The sequence below is a fragment of the Pinus tabuliformis genome, chromosome 2_2 (assembly GCF_031772625.1).
Source record: "Pinus tabuliformis cultivar Carrire ecotype Pingquan chromosome 2_2, CPIR1, whole genome shotgun sequence".
NCBI lineage: Eukaryota > Viridiplantae > Streptophyta > Pinopsida > Pinales > Pinaceae > Pinus > Pinus tabuliformis.
Window position 1 is genome coordinate 653,460,735 of NC_142300.1, and position 12,243 is coordinate 653,472,977.

The 12,243-nt window shown below is 34.7% G+C and overlaps 1 pseudogene; it reads right to left on the bottom strand.

Annotated features, from left to right (window-relative positions):
* Nucleotides 1–10,345: 10,345 nt before the first annotated feature.
* Nucleotides 10,346–11,232, bottom strand: LOC149194311 (uncharacterized; annotated as a pseudogene).
* Nucleotides 11,233–12,243: the final 1,011 nt, after the last annotated feature.

A 12,243-nucleotide genomic window follows, 5' to 3' on the forward strand; every position in this document is an offset into this window, starting at 1 on the left:
TAGAGAGCTCTTTTCATATTTGTTAGAGGCCATCGTTTGCACCTTTGCTTGTGCAAGATTTGCTCCTAAGGAGAACTAGGTTTGTAAAGGGCTTCACACACCATTATCCTAGCTTATTCCATTTTTCCTTGCCTTTAGATCACCTTATAAGCCCACAAAGTGCTCTCGGGCCTGATTCTGTAGTAAAAAAGGACAATCATATATCACTCTGTCTCGATCTTGTATGTTTGTGTAAAGACCCTCTAAACTCAACCAAAATTATCCTCTGGGATTTATTTTTGCAAATTTACCCTATACAATGACCTCTAGGCTCTGAAACTAAGTTTTAGGAATATTAGAGACCACTTAACATTTGTATTTTCACCACTGCAATATGTCTATGCAATTGGTGTTAGTAACAGGTTCATGAATTGAATGGTACAGGGATGGTTTACATTACTACTTTTTGAAATTCTTAATGAATGTTGTTACTAGCATCTGGTCTCTTTGAGTTCAGTGATGTAGAGTTTTTTCATGCTCTTTACTCTATGTAATTAGTATAGGTTTTCTTTCCTTGTCTATTTTTTCCTGCAATAGGTTAAGGTTTCCATTTCAAGCATTGCCATTTCTGCAATTAGTTTAGGTTCAAATTCATGATATTCACTTCATTGAATCAAATGAATGAAAGAACACATTTCACACTACGCATATAGTTCCAACACCTCTTAAGTTTGTACGAACCCCAGGTTGATACTTAAAGTTCGTAGCCTTAGGAGTTGCAACATTCTTATTGAAATGTTAGGGATCATCACTTTGTGGCACCATTGTCAGGGACATGTCAAAGTATGCATTATTTTCTTCCATAGTTTATTTATTTACTTAACCTTTTTGAAATAGAAAAAAATTTCATTAGGAATATTTCATTTGAAAAAAAAAAAAAAAATTGCATTGCATTCACATTATCATTCATTTTTTTTATAAAAACAGAAAAATACTTCTCCAACACCAAAAACCCCCCATTTGACAACGTGGTGCAATAAGAAACACATCACCGTCTACTTTTACAGGTAGAAGAAGAAGTGGTGGAAGAGAAGGTAGAAGTAATGGATGGAGATGATGGAAATGAGGAAGATCCTCTTCAATTACCCATTCAAGATACTAATATCAATGTTCATATGAAGAACATCCCTCCATATTTCCTTACAAACTTCCATGGTATGAGGTTAGAGGATCCATAAACCTTTCTCTTTGAATTTGAATTACTTTGCAGATCTTATGGTTACTTATTAAACACTTAACAATTGATATTGTTTCCGACAATATCTTAAATGGTTCATGAGTTTAGAGACTAATTCAATAAGATCATGGAATGATATGCAAAGGATATTTCTAGAAAAAATATAAATATCATGATATTAAAGAGGAAATATTTAGAATGACTCGAAAAGAATATGAGATCCTTCAGGATATAATAGAGAGATTCATGTATAATGTTAAGAGGACAAAATTATATCATTTAAGATTTGACACAATAAAAACCCCCTTACTTAGAACAATTAGGGATGAGAGGATTGATCTCCCTAATCTAATTAGTAGAGTTGATGTATACCAATTATAATTTAAATAAATTTGTGAAATATGAAAGTGCATATCAAGAGGAAGGGAAATAGTAAGTAAATCAAGTAAATTTCCCTTACTTATCAATATCCTCCATACCCAATTGCATGTTATCCATCCCATCCACCTCCACCACAACCATAGCCCCAACTGCATCCATCTCAAATATCCACTCCTAATCAACTATGTTTACAACCATTTCTGAACTCAAACAAGTAACTCAGCCCACTTACAATGCTAAAGTACAACACTTCCAAAAATATCCTCTTGATCTAAATGGTATTCACCCTAGATCAGGAAGAGTATTAAAAAAAAGAGATCATCTTAATGTCATTAAAGGACGACATCCATAAAAAGAAGATTTAAATGAGGAAACCAAACAATCATTGTATGCATTTCATGGAGTGAAAAAATTAGAATCAGAGATTGAGAAAGCTTCATTATGCTTATCATCAAATCATTTGTGCATTTAAGAGAATAATAAAAAAAAAGAACAAGATCTAAATTTCATGGAATAATAAGACATGCAGGATGATCTAGATGAGCAAGAGAACCAAGGACATCACAGCTATATTGAGATTTGGCTCCAAACACTCATTAATTTGGAGCATCACTCTCTTCCTCAATAGTTCTTGACATCATCAAAGTAGCTAGTCTCTCATATTTTGGTACACGTCAAAGCATATCTTTCAAGCCTACACACAAGTTCATTTGTCATCTTGATGTGCATATGGCTCCACTGGATGTATTCCTATACTTGAATGAGATTTTCCTTTTTCAAGTAGAGTAGGATAGAAAAAAAAAGAATTAAAAAGTGGATAAAGGTAGAAAAATAAGATTGAAAAAAATAAAATCTCAAGTGAAAACCTCTTTTGAGGTACCTGAGATTGAGTCATTGATTGAAAACCTCCATGAGGCGATTAATGGATTAGAAAAAATACAAAAAAGAGACAAAAATAAATAATATCCTAGGTGAAATCCTCTTCTGAGGTGCCTAGGTAGGCATACTAGTTGAAAACCTCATTGAGTAAGCGAGTAGGCCTAGGGAAATATATATATATATATATATATATATATATATATATATATATATATATATATATATATATATATATATATATATATATATATAGATATAGATATAGATATATATATATATACATATATAATACACATAGGAAATCTACTTCTAACCATGATGAATGTGTAGGAAAATAAAAAAAACAGAATAAATAGGTCAGTCTACATATTTAGATCCAAGAAAAATGCTTGCATCTTCAAAGGAACCAAGAATCTTCCCCATATCATTCTCATCCATTTCCTAACCATCCCAAACCTTCATTGATCATTCCCAAGCCTTTCTCATTGTCCTAAATTGCTACATGAAAGCTCTGTGTTGTTACAAGATTTATAAATTACACATGGAAGAAATTGGTTTGACAAACGGTGCATCTATTGACCGATTTGGTTTATGGGAAGATGCATAAGGATGATGGTAACATGCTTAAACAATTTCAGTGAATTCTAGTGCACATTTTTCGAAAAATTGGCCGCCATCACCTACAACCATTTTTCATTTTTCTCAAGATTCGTGCACCCATTTTCCAATATTTTATATGGGGAGATGCACAAGGATGATGGGAACATTCTCAAGAAATTTTAGTTGAATCCAATCTACCGTTTGAGATATATGGTTTAAACAAGTTTGCTACAGGATTGTCCAGATTTTCTACTAGGATTGTGATTAGCATAGAAAAAGGCTTCATGTCTTTTTTTATATATATAAGAACAAGGGGAGGGTTCAACGCACCATCATCATCCATCCTCCACATAATATAGCCTCTTTTCCACCCAAATATCTACCTTTGTCCATCAAAAATCCCCATATTCACCCCTTCTTTCATTATTTTAACCACAGCCAAGGCTTTTGATCCATATCCATAGATTGATCATGAATTATTAGTGTTTTTGGAAGCATTATCTAAAGGGTATTGTAGTCATAGAGGGGTCTGTGTGTTAGAGGTTATATATATATATATATATATATATATATATATATATATATATATATATGATTAATCTCCCTTCATTAAAGCATCAAACACAATTCATAAACTTTGATGTGCAATATAACACTCGTATATGCACACTATTTTCTATGGAACTACTATGACTTTAAAGATCTAACATAACCACAATCCAAATCTATAAGTTATGGTACATAGTATTTAATTATGTTTTTAACTTAGTACCAAACTAAAGTACCAAACCACCTCACAAATGCAAAGCCATATTTCAATCTTAAATCCTAAGTCTAAAGTATTATTTAACTACTCTTGAAAAATGACAAAGTGTTGTAAAGAAAAGGATCCTATTAGATTCACTAACAGAAATACTATGACATAAAGAAGTCTATTTGACCTATGTAGTATGATAAAATATTATAAGATCGATATCAAATTGAACTTATAAAATCTATAACAATTAAATATATCTACTTACTACAAGTATGACAACAATCAAAGAAATAAATTTCATTCAGATCCAACTGTAATAAATAGTTCTATGTCATTCAAAATTCAATCAAAGGTTCTCAATAAAACACTAACAAAACAAAGTCTATGTTCATTCAAACTTAACCTACAACAACCGGTGTGTAACCAATATGTAGTTAATTCATAATCAACCTCACTTGCATTATTTTTCCAGAAATATACAATACTAGAAAACAACACTGCAATTCAAAAATAAGAAGTGATCAAAATGGAAAAGTACAATTACCCTATACTAGATCTAATCATGCATACTAATTCTAACTGGAACTAATTTCACAAGGCTTGGCCAAGATCGATGGTGGGTCCTTTCCAATGACCTAAGTCAAGCTAAACTAACTACAATAAATTAAATTAATCACAACATATCAAGAATAAGGAAAGTAGCAATCGAAATATTGTATTAGAAAGTCTTCAGTAAAATTTATACATCATAGTTCCCAACATGTTTGAATCAAAATAGATCTCACATATTCTAGCGAGAATACTATTACTAGTATTTTCTCCTATCCTTTATATCCAGCCTATGACATTACTGGTGATTCTCTTTTAAAGATATCATTGTCTAAATATATATTTACAAATAAATGAAAACAATTAGTACAAAATCATTCGATAACATCATATCAAGAGGGATCCAATATGTTTTGAGGGAGTAAAATATTTTCTTCTAAACCAATCTTCTCATAAGTTACTTTCTCCTAGGCTTGACCCATTATTGTCATAGCCATTCCCTTATCCATAGTAAGTTCATATGTAGATGAAAAGTTGGGAGGAGAATTACCTTGTAAGCTGACAAAATTTTCCTCAGGTCTTGTCTCCTTTAGAAGTGACTTGTCAAGTGTTGTTTCTCTTAGCAGTTACAAAGGGGGAATTCGGGTCTCATAATGTGGCTCTTCATCCATAGAAGATGGGACCGATCATAGAGATAGGGTTTTTTGTGGAGGATGTTGATTACGAGCCATGCTATTAGTCGCCTACCATGTTCCATAGTTGGGACAAAAGGTTGATTAGAAACATTCTTAGGAACAACATCTTTTTCTCTTAGTAGCTTTGTTTTCATCACCCTTATCTATATGAGTTGATAGGTTCTTCTGTCCTTTTTTGGTGCGAACTTTTGGTTACCTAACTGATTACTTATTCTGTATAGGAGTACTCTATTTCAATTCTTCTATTCAAGGCTTTTGCTTAATAGGTACCTTAGGTTGTTGTGATGTGTGTTCCTTCTCTATTCAGGTGCTCTACTCTAACCCCTCCTATGTAGGACTCTTTTTATTTTTTGACTCTAAGGTTGAAATTATATTTTTTTAACAGGGCTAGGATTTTCTACAACTTTCTTCTCTATCTCTCCCCATAACCCCTTACTAGAATACCTTTTTTTCTTTTGTCAACTTGACTAGAGTCTCAAGAGGGGTCTCGAGCTCTTTCATTGGTTTCTTTAGAGTACGGGTTTTGTGTTTTTCTTGGACTTAAACCATCTCTCTTGCAAAATTTCTTACTAGAAGCTATGCCCATGTATCATTTTGTCACCATAACTCGTGCATGATTATTATTTTGATGACTTAATGACAGAGACTGATTTTTGGGTTTTTAGAGGATGATTGAATGTCTCTAGCAACCTTTTGCATAATCTTCCATGACAAGAAAGGAATATCCATAACACAATCATCTATAAAATGCAAAAGAATCCTTATGTTATAGATAAAGGTATATGCATACCATCCTTCACACATAAACATATTTTGTAAAGGATACCATGTTGGGAAAAATTCTGAGAGGGCGGGGGTGAATCAGTGTTTTAAACTCACCTTAAAATTTTCATTTCATATTCTGATTTCCATATGCTATTGTCATTCATGCAACCAACATATGTAAGAGGCTTTAATAAAGGAAAACATTGTATATCTAGATAACTAACTTTTCATATATTTCATCTTTAACTAATGCATCATTACTTCGTTATTCATTAATTAAATAGTGACAATGAGAAGTAAGGAGAATATAGGCCATAAACACACATGAACACTATAATTTTAGGTGGAAACCCAGTGTGGGAGAAAACGATCACTTTCATCATCTGTTTCTTCTTCTTTTGTTATTAAGAAAACTTATTATAATCTTGTACTGGTGCAGACTCTTACCAGTATGCAAGCACCCACTGTAGTGCCCACTCTAGTTGACTAACAGTGATATGACACAAACATTTATTTAGCCATAAGGCCCACACTTTATTCTTTGAGGACCTCAGGTTGAGGATCTGGGCACATGACACTATTATTAGTGATTGAGATAGTCATGGTTGTGATGTTTATGAATGCTTTCCATTGATATTATGATAGCATGAATGGTTATGTATCTTATCTATTGGTATTCTGATGATTGCAACATTAAATAGTTAAGTTTGGTCTCTAGTTGAATTTATGATGATGAGGGTAGTAAAGAATATGTATGCTCTCTACTAAAAGCATGATGATGATAAATTTTATGGATAGGTATATTTTTATTGTTGTTACGATGTTGATAGCTTAATAAATATGTATTTTTTCATTGATGTTTAATGATGATAGCCATGATGGATGTGTCCCCTATGTTACCTACTTTCTTTAGTTCAGGCTTACAATGGACAATGATGTGAATGACTAGGAATTGTTAATGATGCTATTATGACAATGACTAACATTGAGAAACCTTGTTACTGATGATTATTGAGTATGGCAGGAAACCATCAGAGGCACTCGCATATGACGAGTTGATGACACCTGGTTTGATGAAAATTCATATTATTTTTATCTTTGAAAGTCTAAGTCGATCTTGAAATCCGCCATATATGTTTAGCTGTATTCTGATGATATGTTAATGGTTGCAGGCACAGAGTAGTTGCTTGACCGAATGACTCACATATGGGTGATGGGGTTGTACAAGTGGATGGAACTACATGGGAGGGGTGGGACAGAGTCCCTGATCTCACCCACTAGCACTCCCGTCGTGACTTGGGCTGGAAGGGTTGAAACACCTTCGCCTTGAAGATCACGATGCCATGAGGGCAGGTCCCAAAGTTGGGTCGCTCATGAGGACTTTATCGGGAGGCGCGCATCAAGGTAGATTCCTTGATCCCCGACACCGTTAGTCTCACTATAGCAGGCAACATAAGAGATGATAGTGGTCTATGACGTTGCACTATACTTTCCCCTCGTAGTCACTGGATGCTTGAAGGGCAAGTGGTGTGGCACCCTTGGAACTTCAGGGGAATTTCTTGAAGGGCACGACCAACTTGGCACCCTTGGCATCACAAATAAACTATTAGGTGTGGCACCCTTGGAACTTCTAGGGAAGTTCTTGAAGGGCACAACCAAACTTGGCACCCTTGGAATCATTAAAAATAAATAAATATAAGCAAGGAATGAAAACTAGGTAAATTTACATCAAGGGTAAATGATGATTAGAAACCAATGTAATTAAATCAAAAATAAAACTTGGAATAAGGAGGATCATAGGAAGAAATAAAATAGAGTACCTTAAAAACTCTACCCTTCCCATGTTGGAAAATACTAGGTAGATTATGTGGTTTAATTAGGTAAAAGGGGAAAGACGAACATAATTGTAAGGATAAAGATTAATCCTAAACTAATTAAACCTAATTAAGAAAAGAGGAAGGTGAATTAAAATAAGAATAATAAATTAAATTTAGAGAAATGTAGAGAAGCTCCATGTGGCAACAACCAACATAAGAATATCCATCTAAGAGATAACCTGAGTTAAATTAGGGAGTAGATTGGGGATAAAATCTTAACTCATTAATTGACTTCAAGTAATGAACACAAATTAAGGAATAAAAAGGGGGGGATAAAGAGACAACTAGGAGAAGAAATAGGAATCTTGTGAGGTGAGGAAAATATTAGTTTTAAATAAAAAGTTAAGTAAATAATTTTGGGTGACCCTTGATGAGAGAGTGACACATGGGTAGGTGAATAATCAAGCTATTGAATTAAAAAAAATATATACAATTATGCATGACATGCCAAGTGTCATCTATGAGGACTCTTATAAAAGAAGGGGCAATCCATGGGAGAAGGCACTTTTTGGAACCCTATTGTTGGATGGATGAGATGTTGTCAGAGCAGTGATTACGAAGCTATAGTGAGTTTGGTGAGGTAGAGGATTTTTAGAGAGGGGACTCTTGAGCCAAGGTGTGCTCTCCTCTACTAGCTAGTGCTTTCCTCCATTGTACAACTCCATTTCAGCTCGAGGGTCCGCGGGGAATAAGAGTACCCAGGAGTAGGTTGGGAGGTTAACCGGTGGGTCTTCGCATTCGGATCAAGTACGTCATCATTCACTCACGGAGGTGACCGGAAACAAGGGAATACCAGTAACAGCAGAGCAAGCGGAGTCTTGCCTTTTGGTGAACGGTACATATGTATTTCATTACTATTTGATTTTAGTTAAAAATATGTAAATGTTATGATATGTTTCCTGAAATGAGTGGCAGGAATGTGTTAGACAGTGTTGAATAACCTTGAGATTTAATGTGTTTCTTTTCTGGTTGTATTTGTTGTTTAAAGAAAAAAAAATGTATATAGTCTGAATGTGGTCCTTACATTTGGTATCAGAGCACAAGTTGAACCCTTGAGGCCTATGGGCCCATGTATGCATGACTAGTTTTGTTTGCTATATATGGGTATTTCTCTAAAATAAAATTTCTCAAGGTCCAAACAAAACAAAACAAAAAAATAGAAAAAAGAAAATCAACCATATGTGGGGATCGAACCCACGACCTGCATCCCAGCAATCATCATTTCGAAATCCACAACCTTCAATTCTCAGCAATTTATAACGTGAGAGCCGCACAACAAATCGACCACAGTGGGAGTGGAACAAACGACCTCTTGATCTGAAGTCAAACACGCCAATCCACTGCGCTATATCTTCACAATGTTTGGTAATCAGCACCAACGTTGGAAGCATGGGATATTTTAGGTTGTTTCATGGAAATAACATTTTTCTGGGGAGTAGTCTGATACAACTCAGGATAGTTCCTCTGTGCGATTTTGCCTTGTATTTTACTCACTCCAACGAATATTTACTGAGAAAGGACTTCACGGTTTTGCCTTGTACGCACAGCAAGAGGAAACAAACTCGTATGCTCAGCCCAAAATAAAATACGTCCCATTTTAGGGTATGTTGTCCAGAACTCGTTTTATCAGGAGTTGATGATGTTGCTCGTGGACAGGGAGAAAACTTATTTCTTCTAGTTTACAAACTCAACTGTCAGCATCTCAATAATGAACCAGTCCCTTTCTACACAACTCGAACTCCACAATTCAATTGATAAGAATATCCTGAACAGAACTCGGCCAAAAAGAATAAGAGAACTAGTCCTCTTCCATCCGTGATTGTGAGATTCCTTCTTGTGAAATGGCTCCAAGAAGTACTGATTTTTTTTTTAGTTAATGCATCTTTTCCAGTGAAGCATTTAATCAAACAGTTTGAGAACAATGTGCTATGGGTGTACTTAATTTAATTTGACTCCAGATGAGAAGCATAGAACCCAGATGACTGGTAATACTCCTGCAACATATCTGGGTATACTGATTTTTTTTTTAGTTAATGCATCTTTTCCAGTGAAGCATTTAATCAAACAGTTTGAGAACAATGTGCTATGGGTGTACTTAATTTAATTTGACTCCAGATGAGAAGCATAGAACCCAGATGACTGGTAATACTCCTGCAACATATCTGGGTATATTAGATGATTTGGTGAAGAACGTCAACTCTACAACAGTGGACATATATTCAGAAATTAATTCCATGTGCACAGTTGTTCCATATGGCCTGATAACCAGAAATACCTCCTCCCTTTCGGCAGCTACAAAACCCACCACAAGCTGGGTTGTCTTATCACCCCTCAAAACTCCAGTTCGAACCCTTATGAAGGTTGGTACGCACAGATTTTGGAGGTTGCTTTGTTCAGCTGGCAATGAGAGCTAACTCATCCTTCATAGCTAGATAACTCGACCTCTTAACTACTAAGAATCGGCCCACAAAAAGGGAGATGACAACACCCTCTTTCCTGGAATGAAACTCGGTCAATGGTACACAGAAACCGAGTCTTCTTTCAGAGACATACGATGAAGCTCTCCGGCATCTTTATCTTGGTATCCCTCTGCAAATTGAACGGAAATTCTATGAGAATTTTACCATGCATCCTCTAAATCCAAAACTGATGAGAAGGGGATCACATTAAAACTAATTTGTGTTCTCCGGCCTACGATATGGCACATAGCGATGGTCTTTGGCTGCATTTTTGCGTCTTCTCTTGGAGAGGAAAGCTTCAAGTTTGCCACTGGCCTTAAGAGAATCATATTTTTCTGTAAGTTCCTACTTCCGCAACTCAGATTTTTGAGGTAGAAAGGTCGTTTTCCTTTTTTCACTGCTTCTTTCTCCTTTTTCTTATGTTCAGACAATTTTGAAGAATGTTTCTTGCCATCCTGCACCTTTCGCAATTGATTATCAATCCAAGACAAGTGTTTTTCTATTTCTCCAACAGCCTTAGGGTCGTCTGATGATTTTAACATCTTCTGAAGCTTCTCTCGCTTTTTAGGAATCTCTTCATCAAAGATAAAACTATATTTTTCTGAACCTGCCTTCTTCAAAATTGCCACATAAAGACTCGAATCTTGGATCTCGAACTACCTTTTTTGGACCTTGAACAACTTCCCTAAGCCTTCCAACAGGCTTCTTGCTGCTCATTTCCATAGGTCTGTTTTTGTTAGCTCTTGAGGGTTTGGCATCATGCTTGAATTTAGAAAAGGTTGATTCTCAACCATCAGAGCACACTTTCTGAAGCCCTTCAAATGGAATGTCTACAAGATGCTCTTGTAACTCCTCTTCTTCCGAATCAAAATCTTGATTTTCTTCATCTAAAAGGTTATTTCTATTCTCTTCTTCTGAATTAGCATCTTCATTATCTTTGTCCGAAGCTAATTGTTGAGCTTCGTCATCATCCTTCATTCTCGATGTATGGTCATGTCCCATCAACTTCATATTTCTTTTTTTTCATTGCTTTAAATTTCTACCTATTACCCATTTTTTTCAGAGTGGCTTTGTCTAATGGGATGTTGTCGGCCGTCTATACAAACCATTGTAGTTTTGACAGACGATACCAACAGTAGGTGTGTATATTATTTGCGCATACTCCGCAATATTATCAATTAAAACCTCCCAAAGCACACATTTCTGGGAAGTTTTCTTGTAAGAAATAATTCTTGTTAACAAACTAGGCTTTCAATTCTTGAATGGGACAGTCTTGTAATCAAATTTTCTGTAATCAGCAAGAACTCGGAGCGGCTGTGACGCCATGGGTAGGTCATCAATTTTCTTTAATCAGGACGAGTAACCCGGCATCTACCGCTTAACTTGTATGTATTATTTAATTTCAGTGCGGAGTGTCTGTAATTACAATTACGGTATATCATCTATTTCCTTTAATCAGGAAGCATTTAAATTTTTGATAGACGAGTAATCCATCATTTGCCGCTTAATCTGTATGTATTTGTAGTTAATTTCGGCGGGGTTGTGATCACGCGGAGTGTACTGTAATTACATGATGTCATAATTTTTCTTTAATCAGGAAGCATTAAATTCTTTTGAGAGACAAGTAATGCGCCATCTGCCACCACACGCCATTATTTAATGAAACATATATTCTTATGTAAATTTTAATAAAAGGGTCAAAATATATATGTGTGTGTGTGTGTGTGTGTAATTATTAAGGTTTGCGAAATTTTTCAAAGAAAAAGTGAATAAATATTTTTCTATTTAATATATAAATAATTATTAAAACACATGTTTGTAATCTATTTTTATGATTTTTAATAAATAAAATATTTTTATTATTAATCAAATTCTATTTTAAAATTTGAAATGAAGTTAGAATAATCTAGAAGCATGAAGCGGAGACTTATCAAAACTTTATTCAAATGTTATGTCCCAAACCAACTAACACTCAAAAAAAATATATTTATTTAACCAACGAACATTCCAGAGTTTAGAAGTCTTAGAATTTATTGTAATCTTACAAAGCTTTACCATAACTATT